Below are 25,538 nucleotides of genomic sequence, written 5' to 3'. Positions count from 1 at the left end.
CTAAGAACACAGCTAGATCCTTACGAGCACAAGAAAAAAGACAAAGATACTGACTTAGGGGATTCCCCAACATGCAGCCCAGCCAGGTCAATCTTCAGTGAAGTTCAAGGTTCAGAAGCCCCATCCACATGCTAAGGGCATCCAGACAGCTCTGCACTCCAGGAGCAAAGCCTTCTATATGGCTATATAAATAGAGAGCAAAAACCAAAAGATGAACTGGAAGAAAGAAACTTTGAAGCAGTAGAAAAAACCACCTTCGACTCCAAAATCATCAGTATCCTAGAGAGAAAAGATTTCACAAAAGTGAAAAACAGGAGGTTGCAAGGAGGAGACAAAGGTAGTTCTTCAAAACAAAAACAGTTTTTGAAATTAAAAACAGAATAGTAGAAAGTAAAAACTCAACAGAAATGTTACATGATGAAATTGAGAAAACCTCCTAGAAAACATAACAACAAAAAGAAAAAAACAGGTGAGGTAAAGTGAAAAAGTTAGTGGAAGGGCTCAGAGGGTCAAACATCTGATTAATAAGTTCCAGGGGCCAGGTGAGGTGGCTCATGCCTGTAATCCCAGCACTTTGGGAGGCTGAAGTGGATGGACTGTTTGACCCCAGGAGTTCAAAATCAGCCTGGGGAACATGGCAAAACCCGATCTCTACCAAAAAAAATACAAAAATTAGCTGGGTGTGATGGCACTTGTCTGTAGTCTCAGCTACTTGGGAGGCTGAGGTAGGAGGATTGCTTGAGCCAGGGAGGTCAAGGCTGTAGTGAGCTGAGATCAGAGCCAGACTTTGTCTAAAAAAACCAAAAAACCCAAAAAACAAATTCCAGGAACAGAAAGTGAAGAAAACGGAGGGAAAGAAATCAACTACTCAAGAAAACTCAAATAACTCAAGAAAACTCAGAATTTATGGATGTGAATTTCTATGAAAAAGACTCCTCTAAGTATCCAGCACTACTATAGATGAAATAAACCCAAATCAAGGTACATCGTGAAATTTCGGAACATCAGGTACAAAGAGAAGGTTCTTTAAACCACCAGAGAACAAACAGGTTGCCAAAAGAGACAGAAACAAGAATGGCTTTATTTAACCTTTTCTAGAAGTGAATAGAATGTTAGAAGACAATGACCAATGATTTCAAATTTCTGAAAGAAAATTATTTTTGATCTAGAAATTACCTGGCAAAAATTATCAATTAAGAGGAAGTGGAGAATATATATTTTTTTCACATATGTAATATCAAAAAAATTTACCTTCCATCCACACTTAGGAATCTATGGAAGGATATGACTCCCCAAAATGAGAGCATAAACTTTCAAAAAGGCAGCATGATAAACTAACAAGAGAACCACAGAAAGGGGTGAAGGTCATCTCCAGGATGAAGGGAAATCCAAGCATGACAGGTGCCTGAGACACAGAAGGAGCCAGACTGGAGCAGAGTGACTCAAGACAGCCAAGCCACATCAAAGGCTCTCATCACCATGCCTGATGTTATTTCACTTTCTTTCTTTTTTTTTTTTGAGACAGAGTCTTGGCTCTGTAGCCAGGCGCCAGGCTGGAGTACAGTGGTGCGATCTGGGCTCACTGCAACCTCTGCCTCCTGGGTTCAAGCAGTTTTCCTGCCTCAGCCTCCCGAGCAGTTGGAACTACAGGTGCACGCCACCATGCCCTGCTAATTTTTGTATTTTTTTTTTTTAGTAGAGATGGGGTTTCACCATGTTGGCCTGGATGGTCTTGATATCTTGACCTCGTGATCTGCCTGCCTCGGCCTCCCAAAGTGCTGGGATTACAGGCATGAGCCACCTCGCCTGGCCCATTTCACTTTCTTTTTATCAGTTGAAGCTATTAGGGAACTTACTCCACCAAAATGAGGGAGAAAAGCAAGAAAGAGAACAAAACAAATTCAACACAACAGATGGGCAAAAGGAATTCCACAGATGACAGTGAAGGGAGGACCCCTGGAGAAACAGATCCAAGATCAAAATGGGGACTCCGATTATGTGAGGAGATTGGCCTTGTGAGAAACTTCCCTGAGAAGCAATTGGAAAAGATGTGAGACAAAATTAGCTACAAAGCCTGGCCTTCGACAGCCCTGAGGCGCCGAGCCCCACAGCACTTGCGTATAGCCCTGTCCCTGCTCCGCCCCACACGGCCGGACCTAACTTATTTTGGTGTCACAGCTGAGTGCTGTTCTGGAGGTGGCCAAAGTACAGCCTGCAATGGGCCTGTAAATAGTCCAGCCCATCAGGGTGTGCTGGTCCGGCCAGTCAGCTGCAGGTGAATTGTTTCTAGAACCAAAGTCTATATAAAGAGAGAACTAACGCATAAACAAACAAAAACCAAAAACTAAGCAAAAAACCAAAACAAACTCACTATTATTAACCTTAGTAAAAACCAAAATAAATCATTGTTCACTACAGCATTCAGCTCTAGCTAATATTTATGTAAGGATAATACACACAGATTATTTACTTCAATCATAAACTAATTATAGACCGAGCACGTGGCTCATACCTTGGAATCCCAGCACTTTGGATGGCTGAGGTGGGAGGATTGATTAAGCCCAGGAGTTCAAGACCAGTCTGGGCAACATAGGAAGGCTCTGTCACTACATTAAATAAATAAGCAAGCAAGCAAGCCAGGCACGGTGGTGCGCGCCTATAGTCCCAGCTACTCAGGAACCTGATGTGGGGAAATTGCTTGAGCCCAGGAGGTTGAGGCTGCAATGAACTGTGATTGTGCCACTGCCTTCTAGCTCGGATGACAGAGTAAGACCCTGTCTCAAAAAAAAGAAACAAAAAGAATTAGAACATGGAGAAAGAAAACTTCAATCATGTAGCTGGTGCCACAGACCAAACTGGGTGCTTCCCAAACCCACATGTTGAAGCTCTAAATCCGTGTGATGGTATCAGGAGGTAGGGCCTTTGGTAGGTAGTAAGGTTTAGATGCAGTCATGAGGGTGGGGGCTCTCATGATGAGATTCATGTCCTCATGAAAAGGGATACCAGAGAGCTTCCTGTCACACTTTCTCCACCAGTGTGCACCAGAGAGAGGCCATGTAAGGACACAGCAAGAAGGGGGCTATCTGCGACCAAAGAGAGAGCCCCGACCAGACACCTGCCCTGCTGACACCTTAATCTTGGACTCCGTCTACAGCACTGTGAGAAGGAAATTCCTGTTGTTTAAGCCACTTAGTCTATGAGTCTCTAGTATTTTGTTATGGCGGCCCAAGCTAAGAGAGAAGGTAACAAGAAGTGACTAGTTAACACGTAGAGTTAAATCAGAAGATGGCAGCTCACATATTAACTACAGATATGGGTAAAGCCAGAGTAGCTGTCTCTGTGGAGACACATGGGGAGTTAAGGGAGTGAGAACTGCTGTTTGTTACAAGTCTTCTAGGTCTACAGGTATTTGACCACCCTGCTTATGTCAGTTGATTTCTAGAATTTTCTTTTCTCTCTTTTTCTTTTTGAGATGCAGTTTCACTCTTGTTCCCCAGGCTGGAGTGCAATGGCACAATCTCGGCTCACCGCAACCTCTGCCTCCTAGGTTCAAGCAATTCTTCTGCCTCATCCTTCCAAGTAGCTGGGATTACAGGCATGGGCCACCACACCCAGCTAATTTTGTACTTTTAGTAGAGACCGAGTTTCACCATGTTGGTTGGGCTGGTCATGAACTCCTGACCTCAGGTGATCTGCCCACCTCAGCCTCTCAAAGTGCTGAGATTACAGGTGTGAGCCACCATGCCCAGCTGATTTCTAGAATTTTCTGGCTAACACGTCTGCAATAACAGCAGTTTTGGTCCTTTCCGATATTTATACCACTTGTTTCTTTTTTTGTAAATGATTGCATTGGCTTGAATCTCCAGAACCATCTTCCAGAACACAGGTGATGGTGGCAATCCTTATTTTATTCTATTTTATCATTTTAGTGTTTTACATTTTTATATGTGTTGTTGGTTTTTGATAGATGATGGATACCTTTTATGGAGCTAAACGTTTCTTTTTAGTGACCTAAGGTTTCTTTTCCAACCTCTCCTGTGAACAATAAGGAGCTCAATTAAATATATTTTCTGTATCTCCTTTTCAATATTAAATACAGTATTACTAATACAGCCAACCCTTTTGATGATCCAGTGTCAGCACAAACATCAAGTATTTCAATTGCCACCTTGTGCTATAGAAGGAAACTGCTTGCCTCTATTTGGAATGGTACCAGAATATCTGTGTTTTTCTATGAAGAAAAAAAAATTTTTTTTTGACTGGTCTCATTCTGTTGTTGTCCAGGCTGGAGTGCAGTGGTGTGATCACTGCTCACTGCAGCCTCGACCTCCCCGGGCTCAGGTGATCCTCCCACCTAAGGCTTCTGAGTGGCGGGGACTACCAGCATAAATAGGTGAGACTACACTGCCACACTTGGGTGATTTTTTTATTTGCAGAAATGAGGATTTGCCATGTCACCCAGGCTGGTCTTGAACTCCTAGGCTCATGTGATCTGCCCACCTCGGCCTCCCAAGTGCTGTTGTAAGATTACAGGCACGAGCCACCATGCCCAACCTGAAGAAGTTTTGTTCAGTGAAGTTTGGTGAACTGCCAGTCATCACCTCACCTCCTGCAGCTCTCGGTGAGCTGATTTCACTTGCCCTCCTCTGTCCTTCGTGTGTACCCTCCTACCCCCACTCCATCTTTATTCCACGGACTAAGAAAACAAATGTCAGGTTTTTTACTTTTGAGACAGGGGCTTGCTCTGTCACTCAGGCTGGAGTGCAGTGGTGCAGTCGCAGCTCATTGCAGCCTCAACCTCCTGGGCTCAAGTGATTCTCCCACCTCAGCCTCCAAAGCAGCTGGAACTACAGGCGTGTGCCACCATGCCCAGCTAGTTTTAATTTTTTTTGTAGAGCCGGGGTCTCAGTATGTTGCCCGGGCTGATTTTGAACTACTAGACTCAAGTGATCCTACTGCCTCAGCTTTCCAAAGTGCTGGGATTACCAGTGTGAGCCACCGATTTCAGCCTAATTTTAAAAATCATCCCGAAAGACAATACGTTTGTCCCTGAGGACTCCCTGTGGTGTCTAAGAGCTTTGTGACAGCGATTCTGCTGCTCAGAGGAAGTATCTGATGGCAGTGTTAAAGAGTCTCATTTATTCAAATACCTGAGTATTATTATGACACAAGTTTTCTAGGCACTGTTGGTAGGGCAGGAAATGCTATGTTGATATAGGATACAAGCTGGCTGATTTATTTTTGACTTAAGCCTTGACTGGCAGGAGCGCCTTATTGAAAATGTACTCTAGCCTTGAAAACAGGTAACTTTTGACAATTAACTAAGCTAACCTAGAAGCAATGCACCAGCTGTTCCCAGCTGGCTTAGCTCTGGGGATTTGCACTGTTCTGGTGAGATCTCAGCATACCGCTGAAATACCGCATTAGATTTTTAATTATTTATGATACTAATTCCTTGCAGTGAAGTGGCACTGGAAATCAGCGATCCTAGATTTGCTGTTATGTGGCCTGCCGGAAGAGAACCAACCAGTATTACCATGCCTGCTCTACTTCTGGCTTACATTTAACACGGCACACATGGCAACATTCATTCATTCATTCAAAAACCCGAGGTCCTGGCCGGGCGCAGTGGCTCATGCCTGTAATCCCAGCACTTTGGGAGGCTGAGATGGGTGGATCATTCGAGGTCAGGAGTTCGAAACCAGTCTGGCCAACGTGGTGAGACCCTGTATCTACTGAAAATACAAACAGCCAGGCGTGGTGGCACACGCTTGTAATCCTAGCTTCTCGAGAGGCTGAGGCGGGAGAATCACTTGAACCTGGGAGGCGGAGTTTGCAGTGACTAGAGATCATACCACTGCACTCCAACCTGGGTGATAAGAGTAAGATTCTGTCTCAAAAAAGCAAAACAAACACCAAAAAAACACACCAACAAACACCTGAGGTCTCAATGGCAGTGTAACGATGGGGAAAAACAGACACGGTCTCTGCCCCTAGAGAAGGTACGTCAATTGATATTTAATTATAAACTGTCATAAATCCTATGAAAAGAAACTATGCTGATACAAGAATGTAAAGCATAAGGACCCAACCGAGTCCGGATGGTCAGAGGAAGTCAGAGACAAATAGGTGAATGAGAGTTAGTCAGGCAAAATGTGGGTGGTGGAAGGAATGCCAAAACTCTGAGACAGACACCCCAGCTGGTGACAGGGGTCTTTTGTAGGTCTTAACACCTGAAGCTCACGGGGAAGTCCACTTGCAAAGGAGGTCTGCCATCAGAAGGCAGTCTCCAAGGAGGCACCTGTTCTTAAAGCCAAGACTTATCCCACAGTGGTTTGAAGGCCAAAGAATGTTAGTGTTGGATTGATTAATTCCTCATTTCACAGATGAAGAGATGCTTACAAATGAAGAAAAGACCACGCCACATTCAGAAGCAACCAGCCTAGGGTCATGAGCTACTCAGTGGTCAAAGCAGAACCGGCGTTCAGCGGCATCTTCCAATCTGGTGCTATTTTTATTTATCCTATAGTCTTGATTGATTCCCTGTTCCTTCCTTCTCCTTCCTCTCTGGCTGGGGTGACACTACCACACGTGGTAATAGCAGACTGAGAGGCACAATTTGCTTAGTGGGGAAAATCCTTACTTGGAAGTCAGTCTACCTGAATGCCATTAACCCTCGGGCAAGTCACTAACCTGAGTTTCAGTTTCCTCAACTGTAAAATGGGGATAGAGAGGCTTCCCTCCTAGGGCGTGGGAGGACAAAAAGAGTTAATCAATGTATGCACAACAGTGCTTGCGAGGTTCTGTGTCCGTTATCACTGCTATGCTAATATTGCCAGAGTTTACAATGGCTTTTTTAAATTTTGAGACAGAGTCTTGCTCTGTCACCCAGGCTGGAGTGCAGTGGTGTAATCTCCGCTCACTGCAACCTCCACCTCCTAGGTTCAAGCAGTTCTCTGCCTCAACCTCGCAAACAGCTGCAGCTGGGACTACAGGTGCCTGCCACAATGCCTGGCTAATTTTGTGTGTGTGTATTTTTTAGTAGAGACAGGGTTTCACCATGTTGACCAGGCTGGTCTTGAACTCCTGACCTCAGGTGATCCACCCACCTCCGCCTCCCAAAGTGCTGGGATTATAGGTGTGAGCCACTGTGCCCAGCTCCAATGGCTCTTAGGAGGAACACCTCTCCTCTTTCTCAGGTAAAAAATGTACTTTTCTCTGTAACTAAAGCTTTTTATACTTGCGTGGAGCCACGAAGTCCATTTCCAGCTCCCTGGATATAGGGACTGAGCTTGAGAGTGCTCTCATGAGTACTAATGCCAACAAGGTGTCGGGCTATGTGAACTGTGAATGCTTAAACCTGCAGCTCTGTCTTCCTGGCCCTGTGTGGACACCTGCATGCCACAAGGCCACCTCAGTACCATGGTTAGCATGCCCCCTGTTCCTATTTGGTTAAATGGTATAATGCCAAGGCCATCTGGCCTGGTAGGAAGAGCTGGGCTTTGAATTCTTACCACCAGTGTGACTAGGCAAATAGCTTTCATCTATTCAACCAATATTTATTGAGGACCTATATGCCTAAGCCCCAGGTACTAATATAATATCTACTATGGAGTAAGGAAGCTCTTCTTGTACCTTACCTCATCTGACCCACACAGCCCCCAAAACAGATTTTTGCTTTGGGTTTTTGTTTTTTTTTTTTTATGAAATGGAGTCTTGCTCTGTCGCCCAGGCTGGAGTGCAGTGGCATAATCTTGGCTCACTGCAACCTCCACCTCCTGGGTTCAAGTGATTCTCCTGCCTCAGCCTCCCGAGTAGCTGGGATCACAGATACGCTACACCACAGCTGACTAATTTTGGTGTTTTTATTGGAGAGGGGTTTCGCCATGTTGGTCAGGCTGGTCTCAAACTCCAACAGGTGATCCACCCGCCTCCGCCTCCCAAGGTACTGGGATTGCAGACGTGAGCCACCGCGCCCAGCCCGAAGCTTTGAAACTGTACTACACATCAACATCATGCCACAGGTAAGTTAACTTTTCTGGGTCTCAGTGTCGTCATCAATATGTTGGGATAATACATATTTTCTAAAATCCACACAAGACAATATGCTCTACAAATGATAGTTGCTATTGTGATTAATACCTGGAAAAAACTGTTGGCAGATCATAAACCTGACTTGGAGGAACAGGCTGGTGTTTGAGACAGAGAAGTTGGCTCCCGCCATGTTCCTGCTGCGTGAGGGATGGGACATTACCTAGAATGCCACCAGCCAGCCCCTCCCCAGGTGCAAGGTTCTGGGCATATGGAGATTCTACTAAAAGCAGCAGAAGCTCCTGGGCAAACCCACTCCCAGTTCTGCAAAACAAGATGCCCATCAGTTGTCCATCACTGTTGGTCCCCAGGGAGTGTGATCTTCAGACTGAATAGGGCTGATCACAATAAGGCCTTTGACATGCTGGCCTTTCACATGGCATCTAGGTTAAGGACAAGTAGATGTAAAACAGGGTGGCAACTGATCCTATTTTTCTCTGATGGCTTAAACACCCAAGTCAGAGAGCATGCGGCTTTCAATTCAATGAATTCCACGAAACCTTGCAAGAAAGGTGATATTCTACAGAGTCTGACATAAGAGCCAGTTGGGGTCAGTAAACAAGCTGTGGGCATCTGCCACGTGCCATGCACAATACTGAGTGCCCAGGGTACAAAGGTGAATGAGGCTTGGGGTCTCCGCACAGGAGGAATTTGCCATCTGGTGCAAGAGACAAACACGATTTAGTTTTTTTTCTCCAGGGGTTGGCAAACTTTGGCCCACGGCCTCATGGTTTCTGTTCTGTGCAGTCAATGAACACAGACATGCTTATTCATGAATGCATCATCCATGGCTCTTTTCACGCTACAACAGCAGAACATGCAACCTCTTGGCTACAAAGCCTGAAATATTTACTATCTGGTGCTTTACAGAAAAAGTTTGCCAATTCCTGTTTACCGTCACACATATGTGCACTTATGTTTTTGTTACCTGTGTTTCAAATAAATCAGGTTATTAACATATCAAGCCAGAGAAGATCAAACAACAAAAGAGTGTACCTCCTGCCTGGACCATCAAGGAGTTACGCTGTCCTGAAACTGACCCCTTTCTACGTTTGCTTTCCAGAGTCAAAGGGACTCTTCTGATCCACAGTCAGACGCGTTATCCATTGAGCCACTGGCCCTTCGACACAGGGACTCTTTAAATCAGTAATCTCCACTTCCATTCCAGGTTAGGAGCCCTTCTGTTTAGCAAGCAAGGCGACCATCTTCATTTATCCACTAGAGGGTACCCAAACACTGCTTATAAAAGACAAAACAACCAGACCCTGTTCAATGGGCAGAGATCAGAGTTTACCATCTGTCTGGAAGAGTTCCTACACTTAAAACGCATTGCACAGAGGTGGCAGGGCACGGAAGAATAAACTCAACTCTCGCCCATTAGTACCAGACGTTGCCTGGAAACAGATCTGACAAGAAAAGCGGTCAGCTGGCTGAGACAAAGATGAACGAGTAAAGACATGGAAGGGCAAACTTAATCTACAAACTCACAGCCGCCTCCTCACACCCCTGCAGAGTTCTTACTGAAGTGTGTTTAATACTTTAATGGGGAACTGTGTGGCGCCTCAACCAGTACAACTGAAGGGCTCAGGTCTTGCTGCTTTCTCCAACAAGGCACTTGGCTAGAAAGGTAGTTTGTATTAGGGAATGGAGAGCTGGCTCTTGGGAGAAGCATGTCTCAATTGCCCCGGAGAATTCTGAACCATATGGTTGTCTTTCTATTTTCAAACAACATGAAAATGGGCATCTCCTGGCCCTCTCTGACCTCTTCTGAAGTCCCACCATAGGATTCCTCTGGATACTCTACTCCAGATTAGAACAAAACTTGAGGCCTAGATATTGTTAGTAATTTCTGAATTATCTTTTTTAAAATCAAATTTAATTGATTTTACTATACTTTAAGTTCTGGGGTACATGTACATATCATGCAGGATTGTTACATAGGTATACACGTGCCATAGTGGTTTGCTGTCTCCATCCCCCCATCACCTACATTAGGTATTTCTCCTAGTTATCCCTCCCCAATCCCCCCACCCTGTTCTCCCTCCTCTAGTCCCCCACCCCCCAACAGACCCCTCCCTGTGTCCACGTGTTCTCGTTGTTCAACACCCACTTATGAGTGAGAACATGTGGTGTTTGGTTTTCTGTTCTTATGTCAGTTTGCTGAGAATGATGGTTTCCAGATTCATCCATGTCCCTGCAAAGGACACGAACTCATCCTTTTGTTTGGCTGCATAGTATTCCATGGTGTATATGTGCCACATTTTCTTTATCCAGTCTATCCTCAATGGGCATTTGGGTTGATTCAAAGTCTTTGCTATTGTGAACAATGCCACAATAAACATACGTGTGCATGTGTCTTTATAACAGAACGATTTATAATCCTTTGGGTATATACCTGTGGGAAGAAAGTTACCCAGGTGCCACGGCAAGAGACTGAAGGCACAATCTGTCCCAGCAAGATAAATAACGGATTACTTAGTTATAGCAATGGTACCAAATAGATTTACTGATTACTTAATTATAGCCATGATATATTTACTGATTACTTATAGAAATGACACCAAATAGATATTAGATTCAATCACAGAATCAATTATATAATCAATCTTATTATATCATTATTCGCTATTGATCTTTGCTTTATTGTAGGAACATTTTAGTTTTAGAGTAAAGACATAATCGGGTGAAATATAATTCGGAACTGAAGGGACATTGTGAGAAGTGATCAGGAGGTGAGAGTAAATGCCTTGCAGTAACACCAGCGCCTGGGAAGGCACCGGTTACCTAGCAGGCAGGCCTTGCCATAACGCCAGCGTCTGGGGAGGCGCCCGTTACTTAGCTGTGAGGGGGAGTTTCCCTCTCACTGGGGAGTTCAGAAAACTCTGCCCTGCCAGCTCTTGAGGAAGATCTGACACTAGCCAGGCCGGCCCACAGACATCCAGGGGTTTAAACACCTCTCCGTGGTGCTGTGCTCCAGTGGTCACCATCCTCGTCCACTTTCATGTTCCACTTTCCCACCTTGTAAATTCTTAGAAGCTGTGAGAATAGAGGAATCCTAAAAGTCTTTGATCTCTCTGATAAGTACATAGAAAGATACTGAAGTATATGCCTCCCCTCTTTGCAGTGGCTACCTGAGAGGTAAGGGCCCTCTGTGCTGTACCCACGTGACCCCCTGAACTGTACCCATGTGGCCCCCCCCGTATTGTAAGAATGTGATTTCCTTGACCCCTACCAATCACTCTCCTGACCCTGCCCCCCTGCCTTGTATACAATCATTATCAGTGTGTCCAGGCTTTCAGGGCCACTGCTGGGCTCCATGCCTCTTTGGTAGCAGTGGTCCCCTGAGCCCAGCTGAATTCTTCTCCTATCTCTGTGTCCTTGTCTCTTTCTTTTCTACGATCTATTGTCTCTGCACACAAATGAACACCTGCTACACCCTGTGGGGCTAGACCCTGCATATACCCAAGTAATGGGATTGCTGGGCCAAATGGAATTTCTATTTCTAGATCCTTGAGGAATCACCACGCTGTCTTCCACAATGGTTGAACTAATTTACACTCCCACAAACAGTATAAAAGCGTTCTTCACATCCTCTCCAGCATCTGTTGTCTCCAGATTTTTTAATGATCACCATTCTAACTAGCGTGAGATGGTATCTCAATGTGGCTTTTATTTGCATTTCTGTAATGACCCTTAGGACTTTAGTCTGATATTCTATGATCAGCTAAAGACAACAATGTGACAATACCACTGGATCCTGATTTTCCCAGCAGGCAATGGAATGGAAATCAGTCTATTGGGCTGACTTTAAAATATGCCCACAACCTCTTTGATGCTCTTCTTGAAGGTAAGTGCGACTTAGTGACTTGGTTTTGATGAGCAGAATGTGTTAGAAATGATGCTATGTGACTTGGGAGGCTGTGTCATAAAAAGGAGATAGCCTCCTCCAGCTGTCTCACTCTTGGGTCACTTCCTCTGGGGAAGCTAGCAGCCATGTTGTGAGGACACTCAAGCAGCCTTGCAGGGAGGTCAACATGGAACAGAACTGAAGTTTCCCACCAACAGCCAGCACCAGCTTGCCAGCCACGTGAGTGAAGCTGATTCTCCAAGCTGAATCCTCAGAAGTGAAATCTGCAGCCCCAGTTAAACTTTAAATGACTGCAGCTCTGGCTGACATCTGATGGAACCTCAGGAAAACACCTGAGCCAGGGCTGCTCAGCCAAGTTGATTCTGAATTCCTCATGTATAGACACTGTGAGTGATAATAAAGGTCTACAACTGCTTTAGGCCATTACATTTGAGGGTAATTTATTACACAGAATTAGACGGCTAATATACCTAGTACCATCCAATTTTGTCTTATATACAATAGGTAGTGTGTTAGGTACAAAGCCTGGGACACCCAGCTTTGTTATGAATTTGCTGTGTGACCACAGGCATAACTATGTCTCTGAGCCTCAGTTTGTACCTCCACAAGATGGGTACATCATCACCTAGGTTGCAACAGGGTCTTAAGGTGTCTGTAAAGATAGAGGTAAAAGCAGTAATATCACTGTCATGCTTTTCCATTTCTTTTTTTGAGATGGAGTCTCACTCTGTTGCCCAGGCTAGAGGGCAGTGGTGCGATCTTAGCTCACTGCAACCTTCGTCTCCAGGGTTCAAGCAATTCTCCTGCCTCTGCCTCCAGAGTAGCTGAGACTACAGGCATGCACCACCATGCCTGGCTAATATTTTGTATTTTTAGTAGAGATGGGGTTTCACCATGCTGGCCAGGCTCGTCTCGAATTTCAGAGCTCATGATCCACCTGCCTCAGCCTCCCAAAGTGCTGGGATTGCAGGTGTGAGCCACCACACCTGGCCTAGTTTCATGTTTTTTTCTCCCAGAGAACATGATTTAATGCTTAGCAGAGCTGGTTTCTTAGCAGTAATGGTCCAGGGTACTCAGTCAGTGAAGGAAAGGAGTGGGAGGTTTCCCATGCCTTTAGAACGGCTGGGCTCAGGGTGCTGAGGAGCCTTAAGAGCAGAGGCTGGCATGCTCTTACTGTAAAAGGCCAAATAGTAAATATTTTTGGCTTTGTGGGCCACATGGTCTCTGCCACAGCTACTCAATTCTGACACTGTAGCATGAAAGCAGCATAGACAATAGGTAAATGAATGGGGAGCAACTGTGTTCACTAAAATTTTTTTTACAACAGGCAGCTGGCTGGACTTGGCCGCTGGGCTGTAATCTGCCAACCTCTGCGCCTTGTAGCCATGGCTTCTCCATTGATGTGGTCTGGTCCCAGGCCAGCAGGATCAGGATCCCCCAGGAGCACGTGAGAAAACCAGACTTTCGGGCCACAGCCAAATCTGCTGAGTCAGCATTTCTGGAAGGAGCCCAGCAAGGCGTCTTCACAAGCCCAGGCAGCTCAGGTTTAAGAAGCCCTATCTTCTTCCCTCTTTCTCATGGGCTGCTCCACGCACCAGAGACTTAAGAGGAATACTGAATGCTGATGCCCCAATCAAAGACCTTCTCAGGACTCACAAAGAACAGACCTTCCCCCAGAATCAGTGAAACATACTTGGATCATGGTCCTGGGTCAGCAGTAAGTACAGCAGCAGCCAGCCCCAGGCAGACAGCTTAGGGTCTTCAGGAACACTGGACAAATTCGTGAAAGACGCTTAAAGTGAGGGGATTGGATCTGGTGTATTCCAGGGCCACCTCTGCCCGCAGGCCTGGACGGCGTTATCTGCGGTCACCTGCTAACCTGGCTCCCACATTTACTTACTTCTTTAAACACTTTTCCATTTCACATGTTGGTTTCTGCTGTGGTTTGAATGTGGTCCCCAAATTTTTATATGTTGGATACTTGGTCCTCAATGCAGCCGTGTTGAGAGGTGGGATCTCTGGGAGGTGATTGGATCCTGAGGGCTCTGCTCTCATAAATGGATTAATCCATTCATGGATTAATGAGTTATCAAGGGAGTAGGTTTGTTATGACAAAAGGGAGACTGTTTTAAAAGCCAGTCTTACTGTCTCTCGTGAGCCCCCTTGCTATGTGATGGCCTATACCGCCTCAAAACTTTGCAGAGGGTCCCCACCAGCAAGAAAGCCCTCATCAGCTGTGATGCCCTGACCTTTGGCTTCCCCGCCTCCAAAACTGGAAGAGACAATGGTTTTCTTAATAGATTACCCAGTCTCGGGTATTCAGCCATAGCAACAGAAAACAGACAAAGACGATTTCCTTCTGTTTTGGTGAAGCATGGGGTATAAAAGGCAAAGAGGAGAAGAACAAAATGAATGCTATCTCCTAAGGAATACAACTGAGATAAAGGCTTATAGGAAAGAAGCAACAGGAAAGACGATGAGAGAGTAGTGAGGAAGAGGCCAGTCTCTATAAAAACTGCTGCTTCTGTGTGGGAGAGAAACGCTTATGAATGACAGTAAACCTCTTACCTCTAACCAGCACGATATTTCTATAAGACATCACCTTACGTTGCTCACATCTCATTTAGCTACAAAGTTGCATGATAGAGATATGACCATCTCTCTTTTAGGGAGGGAAACTGAGGCTTACAGCAGTGAAGGGCTATGTTCAAAAGCACATTCTGCAAAGCTGCTGGAGACCTGGCTGAAAGGCAGGTCTAGGCTTCCTTTCTGCTACAGAGCCTCCCAGCACTGCCACAGGTCCACAGCCCAGTTCGAGGTCAAGATAAAATCTTACATGTACAAGCCTTGAATTGTGCCGACTCTACTTTACCACAGGTCCCCTGAAGGGACTGCACAGAGCCTGAGAACCGGCTCTACCTGGGATAGCTCCACCTCTGTCCTTCTACCTTTAGGCACTAGGGAGGAAGGTGGGAGGAGGGCGGGACATCACACAAAAAGGTTCAGGTGTGGTTGTACAACTGTGCATGTATCAAAAGCCACACAGCTACTCTTTAGTGTCAATCTCAAAAGAAATGAAATAAAAATCAAACAAGGAGGATTATGAAATGCTTCCCTCCACCAAAGATGCCACACATTTGCCCCAGCGCTGGCGGTGTGAGAAGCCGTGCCCTCATGCTGAGAGTCACTGTGCTGGAGGGCCTCTCCCACTTGGCCAGGCTGCTTTCTGGAGTCTGTCATTCCCTCAGTCCACTTGCCCTCTGGATGTTTAACTGCTTCTGAGTGCAGGAAGTAAGACCGTGCGCTTCTTCCTCAAGGGAGAGGTCTGATCTCCTACCCAGCAAGTCTCCCTGATTTTATGAAACTGAAAGGGCCCTGGCAGACATACACGCCCTTTAGGAATCTATATTCCTTTGTCATGTCCATTCTTCATTCTGAAATTCCTGGGTTATCAGACCTTCTTTCACACAGAAGAAAATTTAGGAGAGCCTTAAATCATAATGATCAGTCCGGGAAACACATGAGAACAGGTGACCTTCAGCACATCTGTTCTACCCAATTAGCCTTCGCCCCCATGGCTGCCAGCTGCACCAGGCTTAGTAGAGTCCAATGGTCAAGGTTAGTGAACTCATGGCTGCAGAGATAGAGAGAGTTGCCCACCTGGCCCCTGAAAACAAGTTTAGGAATGTCAAGCCCTCCATGGAGGTGAGTCTGGCTGCGCACGTTTCACGAAGCTTTTCCCCAGGCAAGCTGGTCTGCTTCCGGCGGGAGATGTACAGCTTACCAGAGGGTCCCACGACCCCCCACCTAGTGCGCCTGACTCCACCATGCCAGAATCTCCTTCTTTGTCTACATCCATCAGGAGATGGGCACAAATACACGCAAGGTGGGGAGAATGACAGGTACAGGAAGGCGTCATACTCTCCAGCTCTCCCAGGAAAGGAGTGGGATGGAGAGCACAGCCTCATGCCAGCTTGGCAGACCCACTGGTGCCCCTGGAGACCAAGCCAGGTCCTTCCTGCTATCTGTGACAGAAGAGCCCTGGCAGGATAGAGTTATAATTCCTGGCCAGGCCTCCCCACTTGGGCAGAGTATGTCAAAGGTAAACTCCAGGAGCAGGTGGGCACTGAGAGACACTGCCCCTCAATGTGCCAGCAACTTCTCCCTTCCCTCCCTCCCTCACCAAGATGGCCCGGGGGCTAGTGGAGCAAGAGTGCAGAAGGCCCTTGGCCTCACCATCTGGAAGGTAGGAGTTGGCGGTTTTCAACTGAGGCAGAGGAGGGCAGGCATGAGTGACGGATGTCACTGGTTCACTTTACACCATTTTTTTAACTGGGGGAAGGGAGGTGAACTTTAAGCGGAAAGAAATTTAAAATTTGATTGTCACATTAAGGCAAAAGGATACGGTAAACACAAATTCGGGTATATTTTTAAGAGAAAACATGAGCTGGCTTCAAAAAGCTCAAATTGTGCTGAGTGGGGAGCTTCTGGGACATGTTCCTTTGTCCCCCCTTTTTTTTCTTGTTAATTGACTGTTTTTTAGAGCAGTTTTAGCTTTACAGAAAAATTGATTGGGCGTGGGGGCTCACGCCTGTAATCCCAGCACTTTGGGAGGCTGAGGCAGGAGAATCACTCTCCCCAGGAGAACCTGGGAGGCGGAGGTTGCAGTGAGCCGAGATCACACCACTGAACTCCAGCCTCGGTGACAGAGGGAGACTCTCAAAAAAAAAAGAACAAGAAAAATTAATTGGAACATGCAGAGTTACCACATATCCCCTTCTCTCCTCCCTCAGCTCTCCTATAATTTATATCTTATATTATTGACACATTATTATTGACCAAAGCTCATAGTTTACATTAGGGTTCACTCACAGTGACAGGTATTCTATGGGTTTAGACAAATGTATAATGACGTGTATCTATCATCAGAGCAGCACACAGTATTTTCACCTCCTAAAACCATCCATGCTCTGCCTATTCATCTTTCTTTCTTTCTTTTTTTTTTTTTTGAGATGAGTCTTGCTCTATCACCAGGCTAGAGTACAGTGGCACAATCTCAGCTCACCGCAACCTCTGCCTCCCAGGTTCAAGTGATTCTCCTGCCTCAGCCTCCCGAGTAGCTGGGACTACAGGCTCGCGCCACCACGCCCACCTAATTTTTGTATTTTTTAGTAGAGATGGGGTTTCACCGTGTTGGCCAGGATGATCTCAATCACTTGACCTCGTGATCCACCTTCCTCAGACTCCCAAAGTGCTGGGATTACAGGAGTGAGCCACCGCGCCCGGCCCTGCCTATTCATCTTTCCCTGCATTGTCTCTAACCCTTGGCAACCACTAATCTTTCTAATGTCTCTGTACCTTTTCTCTCTCTCTTTTTTTTTTTTTGGTGGAAAAGTGAATACAGAAATACTGTGCTGCGGTTACAAGAAATGGATTAAATCTAGGAAAACAGTTCATTCTTCAGAAGAGTGCTAAATGAGAAAGAATAAAAAAAAGAAAGAAACAAATGTAGCCCGGTGCTTCCCAAATGTCAGTGTGTACACAGCCGCCAAAGGTCTCGTTAGAACGCAGGTGCTGACCCAGCAGGCCTGGGATGAGGCCTGGGATCCGCATTTCTAACAGGCTTTCTGTGACGCTTGTGCTGCGGGTCCACAGAACATACTGAGCAGCAAGGGGCTAGATGAGGAATGACACGATTACAGCCTAGTAGCCAAATCTGCCCACAGTGTTATCACACAGCCCACAAGCTACAAGTGGTTTTAAATAGTTGAATAAAAACAAATCAAGAGATTATTTTGTGATGTATAAACATTATATGACATTCAAATTTCAGTGTCCGTAAATAAAGTTGTATTAGAACATAGCCACGCTCACTCATTTGCATAGGCCGTTGGCTGCTTTTGTGCCACAATGACACATGCAACAGAGTCCATATGGCCCATCAAGTCTAAAATTGTTACTCTCCGGCCCTTTACAGAGTTTGCCAACTGCTGCTCTAGACTGCTGTCATCTATGTACATTAAAAACACACACCTGCCAAACCACCCTGTTTATAAGAATACACACAAATAGCACATACTTCAAATGCATGTTCATCATATGTTATTAATTAGCCCATGGGAGAAGGGGAGGGGAAAACAGTAAGAAACGAGGATAAAAGGCAACAAACCAAACAAGGGGGGCCTTCTGAGGACCCATGAGGTTACAGCCATGAGCTAGGTGGGAAGATTAACTCTCTTCCCAAGTCCAGCAGTTTGGTCTCACTAAGCACCTCTCCCCTCTTAGAGGGGCTCCCAGAGGCCCCATGGAGTGGCCTCTATTTTCAGAGACTGGCTGCTTTATACAGATTCAAGAAGGATGGAGGCCACTGAGCATGCTCACAACAGCATTAGAAGGCACTTCCCTAACCAGCCTGAATTCCTGTCTCAGCAACCTTGTTTCTCAGCCCCTCCCCATGAGGCCTTTGCCCTACTGGCCAGATCTCCATTCCTATCACCTCCTTCTGTGCCCTTCTCCAAGCTGCCCACCCCTCACCTCTTGCCCCCTCTTTACCACTCCTCAGGTCTCAAAACCCACTGTGATTCTGCTTGAGATTCTATCCCAGCCAAGAAGCCCCCTCTCTCTTCCAGCTGGGTCTCACATGGCAGAAGTCACCTTTCTTAATATACGCATGAGGCTACTGATGCCCAGAGGTAACTGTCCCCTGTGCAGGTCCACAGCAGGTGGAACTAGAACCCAGAACCCCAGCTTCACATCTTGTGCTGCGCCACTGCGATGGGCTGCACCTACCCAAGCCCCACGTGGACAATGCCTTGTTTTCTTATTGCAGTGCGCTTTTATAGGATTTCAAGTTTTTCATCCAAAATGTGCTTGAATCCTCATTTATTTTACCATTGCCTCACAATTTAGGTGTTGCTTTTTTTCCCTTTCTATTCATGACTTACTTTCATGCACACGTGGTCAAAAGAATGTAACATTTAACACCTTCATTTTTTTTTTTTTTTTTGAGACGGAGTTTCGCTCTTGTTACCCAGGCTGGAGTGCAATGGTGCGATCTCAGCTCACCACAACCTCTGCCTCCTGGGTTCAGGCAATTCTCCTGCCTCAGCCTCCTGAGTAGCTGGGATTACAGGCACGCACCACCATGCCCAGCTAATTTTTTGTATTTTTAGTAGAGACGGGGTTTCACCATGTTGACCAGGATGGTCTCGATCTCTTGACCTCGTGATCCACCCGCCTCGAGTGCACAGTATCGCAGCGTTGGCTGTCTGCACACTGTCGCTCAGCAGAGCTCTAGCACTTTTTCATCTTGTAAAACCAAAACTGTGTAGACACTGAACAGCAGCTCCCCCTTTCACCCTCCCTTCATCCCTCGGCACCCACCATCCTACTAAGAGTTTGATTACTTTGGATACCTTATAAGTGAAAACGTGCAGTATTTGACTTTCTGCGACTGGCTTATTTCACTTAGCATGATGTCCTTAAGGTTCATCATGACAGAATTTCCTTTTTTCAGACTGAATAACACTCCATTGTGTGCATATCTCATATTTTTTTTTACCCATTAATCTGTTGATGGGCGCTCAGGTTGCTTCTGACTCTCGGTTATCGTGAGTAATGCCGCAACGAACATGAGTGTCAAATATCTCAAGATACTGGTTTTTTTGTATGGTTTATTTGTTCATTGTTTTTCTAATCAGCTGAATTTAACAGTCAAAGATCCTGTTTTTAATTCTTTTGGATATATACCCAGAAGTGGGATTATTGGGTCATAAGGAAACTTAATTTTTAATTTTTTGAGGACCCTCCACACTGTTCCCCAGAGTGGCCTCACCGTTTTACATTCCCACAAACAAGGCACAAAGGTCCCAGTTTCACCACATTCGTGTCAGTACTTCTTATTTTCTGTTTATTTGATACTGTCCATCCTAACAGGTGTGGGGTAATATCTCATTGTGGCTTTGATATGCATTTTCCCAACGACTAGTCACATTGTTCATATTTCCCTAGGCTTGTTGCCATTTGCATATCTTTTTCTGAGAAACGTCCACTCCTTTCCCCATTTTTAAATTTGATTTGTATTGTTGCTGTTGTCGAGTTGTAGGAGTTCTTTACATATTCTGGGTGTTAACCTCTTATCACATACGCGGCTTGCCGGTATCCTTCCCCTTCTGTCATGATCAGTTCCATGGCTGGGCAGATGTTTTAGGTTTGGTACAGCCCTATTTGCCTACTTTTGCTTTTGCTGACTGTGCTTTTGGTGTCATATGCAAGATGTCACTGCCGAATCCAATGTCATGAAGATTTTCTCATTTTCTTCTAGGAGTTTTAGAGTTTCAGGTCTTACATCTTGGTCTATAATTTATTTAATTTTTATACACGGTGCCAGGTAAGGATTCATCTTCACTCTTTTGCATGTGGATATCCAGCTTTCCCAGCCATTTGTTGAAGATTCTGTCCTTTCTCATTGTGAGGTCTTGGTATGTTTGTCCACTTTTCCATAATCACTTGGAAAACCATCTGTTGTCCATAAATGACATATATTGATCATAAATTAGGAATGTTCATAGATCATTTGACTCCATACATGAGCATTTATTACTAGGCTCTCTATTCTGTTCCATTGGTCTATATGTCTATCTTTATGCCAATACCATACTATTTTGATTGCTATAGCTTTATTTTATATATATATATATATATAAATGCATACATATATTTTTTAAAAGGGTCTTGTTATATTGCCCAGCCTGGAGTGCAGTGGTTATTCATAAGTGAGATTATAGTGCACTACAGCCCCAAACTCCTGGGCTCAAAAGAGCCTTCTGCTTTAGCTTCCCAAGCAGCATACCACTGTGCCCAGCTAGTATATCACCTTTTAAAATCAGGAAGTGTGGGGCCTGTGGCATTATTCTTCTCTCTTACTACTGTTTTGACTATCTGGGGTCCTCTGTGATTCCATCGGAATTTTAAGATTTTTTTTTTCTATTTCTGCCAAAAAAAACCCCACTGGAATTTTGATTTGGATTGCACTGAATCTGTAAATCATTTTTGATAGTATGAACAATTTAACAATATACATCTTCCACTCTATGAACATAGTATGTCTTTCCATTTATGTCTCCTTTCTTTCAGCAGTGTTCTGTAATTTTCAGTGTAAAAGTCTTTCACCTAAGTGTTTCATTCCTTTTGATTCTATTGTAAACAGGATTTTCTTAACTTCCTTTTTTGATTGCTCATTGTTAGTGTAGAGGAATGCCAATTGAATTGTGTGTTGTTTTGTATCCCGCAACTGTGCTGAATTTATTAGTCTGAACAGCTTTTTTGGAAGAATCTTTGGAGTTTTCTACATACTAGGTCATGTCATTGGTAAGCATAGATAATTACTTTTTCCTTTCCTATTGGATGTCTTTTATTTCTCTTTCTTGCCTGGGTAGGACTTCTGGTCCTTTGTTGAATAAAGGTAGAAAGAGAGGCATTCTTGCCCTGCTTCTAATCTTAGCCAAAAAGCTTTTTTGTACCACTGAGTATGATGTTAGCTGTTGGCTTGTCATATATAGTCTTTAGTATGTTGAGGTAATTTCCTTCTATTCCACGTGTTTTTATCATGAAAGGGTGTTGAATTTTGCCAAGTGATTTTTCTGTATCAATTGAGATGACCATGTGGTTTTATACTTCATTCCGTTAATGTGGTGTTACTACATTAGTCTTCACGTTGAACTATCTTTGCATTTCAAAAATAAATCCAAGTTGAACATGTATAATCCTTTTCCTATGTTGAATTTGGTTTATGATTATTTTGTTCAGAATTTTTCAATCAGGCTGGGTGTGATAGCTAATGCCTGTAATCCCAGCACTATGGGAGGCCGAGGCAGGGGGATCACTTGTGGTCAGGAGTTCATCTTATGTCAAATGATAAAGGAAAAAGGGAAGAAAAGAAAGAATTCTGTTAATCTTTTCAAAAAACCAACTAAGTGTTGCTTTCTTTTTTTTTCTTTCTTTTTTGGTCCTGCTCTGTTGCCAAGGCTGGAGTGCAGTGGCACGGTCAGAGCTCACTGCAGCCTTGACCTCCTGGGCTCAAGTGATTCTCCTACCTCTGCCTCCCAAGTAGCTGGGTCACCCAGACTGGAGGGCAGTGGCATGATCTCAGCTCACTCCACCTCCTAGGTTCAAGCGATTCTCATGCTTCAGCCTCCTGAGTAGCTGGGATTACAGGTGTGTGCCACCACACCTGGCTAATTTTTTGTATTTTTAGTAGAGATGGGTTTTGCCACATTGGCCAGGCTGGTCTTGAACTCCTGGCCTGAAGTGATCCACACACCTTGGCCTCCCAAAGTGCTGGGATTCCAGGAATGGACCACCATGCCCAGTCACTTAAAAAATTTTTTTTTTTTTTTAGAAATAAGGCTAATTTTTTATTTTTTATGGAGATGAAGTTCTACTATGTTTCCTAAGACTTGTCTCGAACCCCTCAGCTCAAGTGAGGCTCTTGCCTCAGCCTCCCAAAGTGTTGGGATTGCAGGTATGAGCCACTGTACCTAGCCAAGTATTGCTTTCTTTATTGCAAAAATCACATACCCTTATAGCATACAGATGTATGTATATATTCATGGGTTCTAATATTCACTGATTACTATCGTAGAGAAGAATCTGCATGGAGAAGGAGGCCAATCTGCCATAACACTGAAGACGGTGCAGGCAGTTTCTCTTCTTACTGTGTTCCACACTTCAATCTTTTTGACCTGCCATATAGAAAACGTAATTTCTACCTGCATTAAATAGTAGGAGAGGCTCCAGCACAGTTTATGTAATTTGGCAGCTAGGAATGGAACCCACCAGTTACCCTCTGAAAGACCCTATCTGCTCAATCTGGTATTTTGCAACTGAGAAAAAGGCAATTTTGCTTGGGAGTCTCAAATTCAAATTTCATTCCAGAAGGAGAAGAATCAAAACCTTCAGGCAATCAAAGTTGGGCAATTCCTTAAAAATAAAACCCTCCTTGGAGGATGATGAATTATTGAGTTATAGGAGCATGTTTTATTTTTAAATTTAACAGCCATCAATATTGATTTTCTAATATCTTTTAAAAAGCCTTAACAACTACATTTTTAAATCTAGATGAGCCCCAACATTTTAGGTGATTTTTTTCTAAGAGATGTTATCAAGTTGCTATAAATCAAAACTTATTTGAAAAGCCTCAGAGAAGTACAATCCAGAAGAGGATGCTTACAATCCTATTTGGAAGGACAATCATTTCCTAATTTAGTTTCCATGTAAATTTGAGTTTTCCTGGATTGCACCTGTTTACAGCACCTTTGTGAAAACCCCCTTGTTTTCTCTCTCTTCTAGCAGCTGAATGAGGGTCACTAAGGTTAGTGGACACCAGGACAACTAAGGAAGCCATGCACAAGGTCAGTGTATACAAGAAAGACGACACAGCCCCTTCCCTCAAAGAATGTTCAGTGTGGCCAGGGAGATAAAATAAACAGAAAACTAGCACTGAAAATGCAGCCAATGGCAAGAGTCAAGGAAGTGGAATCTCATCAAGACATATTGAGAGATTCATTCTCGGGGTATGGGGGAGACCAATAAATGACTCTGGGCGCTCAGGGAGATCTCACTGACTCAGAAAGGCCAGGACCGACTGCGTGGTGGCTCACGCCTGAAATAACTGCACTTTGGGAAGCTGAGGTGGGCGGATCACTTGAGGTCAGGAGATTGAGACCAGCCTGGCCAACATGGCTAAACCCCGTTTCTACTACAAAAATACAAAAATAAGCCAGGCGTGTGGTACATGCCTGTAGTCCCAGCTGCTTGGGAGGCACAGGTTGTCATAAGCAAAGATCACACCACTACATTCCAGCCTGGGTGACAGAGCAAGGCTCTCAAAAGAAAAAGAAGAGAAAGAGAGACAGAGGAAGGAAGGAAGGAAGGAACCTCAGTGTCAGCAGTTGTATTCCAGGCAGGGATGAGGCCGGGATTTGGCACCTTCCTGCTTTGAGAACAGGGTAAAAGGCCATAGAGTTGGCAACACTTTGGATGGTAATGTGAGATATAGGAGAGGGTGGTTGGGACCACACTGTGGAGTGCTTGGAACGGCGGGTTAAAGAGTTCAGATTTTATTCACTGAGCAGGCAGTTACAGAACCAGAGGCATTTTCGGAAACCTGTTCTGGCATCGGTGTTTCAGAATTGGCACGTCTTCAAGATCTCATTTGGCAATGGCTGTCTAGGGCGAACCAGTCATGCAATCGAGTGTGACTAGTCAGCAGTATTTGCTTCAATGCAATGTTGCCTAGAAAGCCAGCAGATGGGTGGTGTAGTGGGGGGCCCTGCCAGGCTGGGTTCTGCACCTTTCCTGGATGCCTTTGCCCTTCTTTGGAGCAGACCTGCATTCCTGAGAGGTTTCACACCAGTCATCCTGAGCTGGCTACATCACAAGTCCCATTAAAAAACACCTTCATTGGCCAGGCGCAGTGGCTCACACCTGTAATCCTAGCACTTTGGGAGGTAAAGGTGGGTGGATCACCTGAGGTCAGGAGTTCAAGACCAGCCTGGCCATCAAGGTGAAACCCCATCTTTGAGAGAGAGAGAGAGGAAAAAAAAAAAGTTAAAAACAAAAAATGCTTTCATCCTGGTTGATGCCACTGCTCCTGGGAGAGGAATATTCCTCCCCTCGGTGGGTTCAAAAGCTCCCCTGGCATTTCACAGTCAGCTGCTCACCCCTTTGGGCTTCCTCTGTGACTACTGAGTGATGAGAAGGAAAACTGGGCAGTCACAACTAATTTTGGAGACCTGCTGGACTATGGAGAATCAATTTTATTCAAAAACTTGGGAGTTAGGTAGGAAAAAAGTTAAGCATTGTCACAGAGAAATAAATAAAGACCTTTTCATGGAAAATCACAACCAGAAATATTGTAGGGGAGAATATAGCTCACAGAAATATAAAAAGTAAAACATAAAACTTCAAACTAAAATTTAACCTGGGTAGTTTCAGCCCTCACCTTAAGACTCCTGTGAGAGTAAGTTCACTCTCAGAGGTGTGAGATATTTTGGCTGAAAAGCTAGAAAGTCCAGGCTTACAGAAACAATTTAGATGCCTACTGTGACATTTCTGTTTCATTTGGTTTAAAAAAAAAAAAAAAGAGAGAGAGAGAGAGAAGTCCCCCCTCCCCTACTCTAGGAGCAAGTGATTATTCATGGCTCAGCATGGCCTTTTATCTGAACTGACAATTGTGGAGGCTTTTTAAGCATGCAAATAGTAATGCGTCTCTATTATTGGAACTTCTCCCCCTGTAACTGAGTTACACGGAAGCAACCGTTGGTCTATTTCACAATTTAAATAGGCATGTAATGACCCACTGGGGATGGTCATAAATCAATGCCCCCACTAAAACTGGAATAAGTGCTGCTACCAGATGAGCTGAAATTTTAAACAGTCCACTGAAGGATGGCAGACTATGCTACCCTGAAATATGCCACTTTGGCATAGGGTTATTTTGAGCTAAAGACCCTTGAAAAACAACAGGTGCAAGAGGGGTACTCTGACCTCCCCCTTTTCTTCCTGAAAGCAGGAGGTA

General features: G+C 44.8%; 1 protein-coding gene and 1 long non-coding RNA gene across 6 annotated transcripts in view; one reads left to right on the top strand and one right to left on the bottom strand.

Annotated features, from left to right (window-relative positions):
• The window catches only part of CMTM8 (CKLF like MARVEL transmembrane domain containing 8), a 149,107-nt gene that overhangs the window by 43,993 nt on the left and 79,576 nt on the right, over positions 1-25,538 (bottom strand). The window lies entirely within an intron of this gene.
• Positions 590-14,803, top strand: LOC128929960 (uncharacterized). Its single transcript, XR_013528714.1, has 2 exons — positions 590-8,024; positions 9,155-14,803. It is a non-coding gene; the product is annotated as an uncharacterized LOC128929960 (long non-coding RNA).

Source organism: Callithrix jacchus, chromosome 17 (assembly GCF_049354715.1).
Source record: "Callithrix jacchus isolate 240 chromosome 17, calJac240_pri, whole genome shotgun sequence".
NCBI classification, from domain to species: Eukaryota; Metazoa; Chordata; class Mammalia; order Primates; family Cebidae; genus Callithrix; species Callithrix jacchus.
This window is presented reverse-complemented; position numbering and strand designations above follow the sequence as displayed.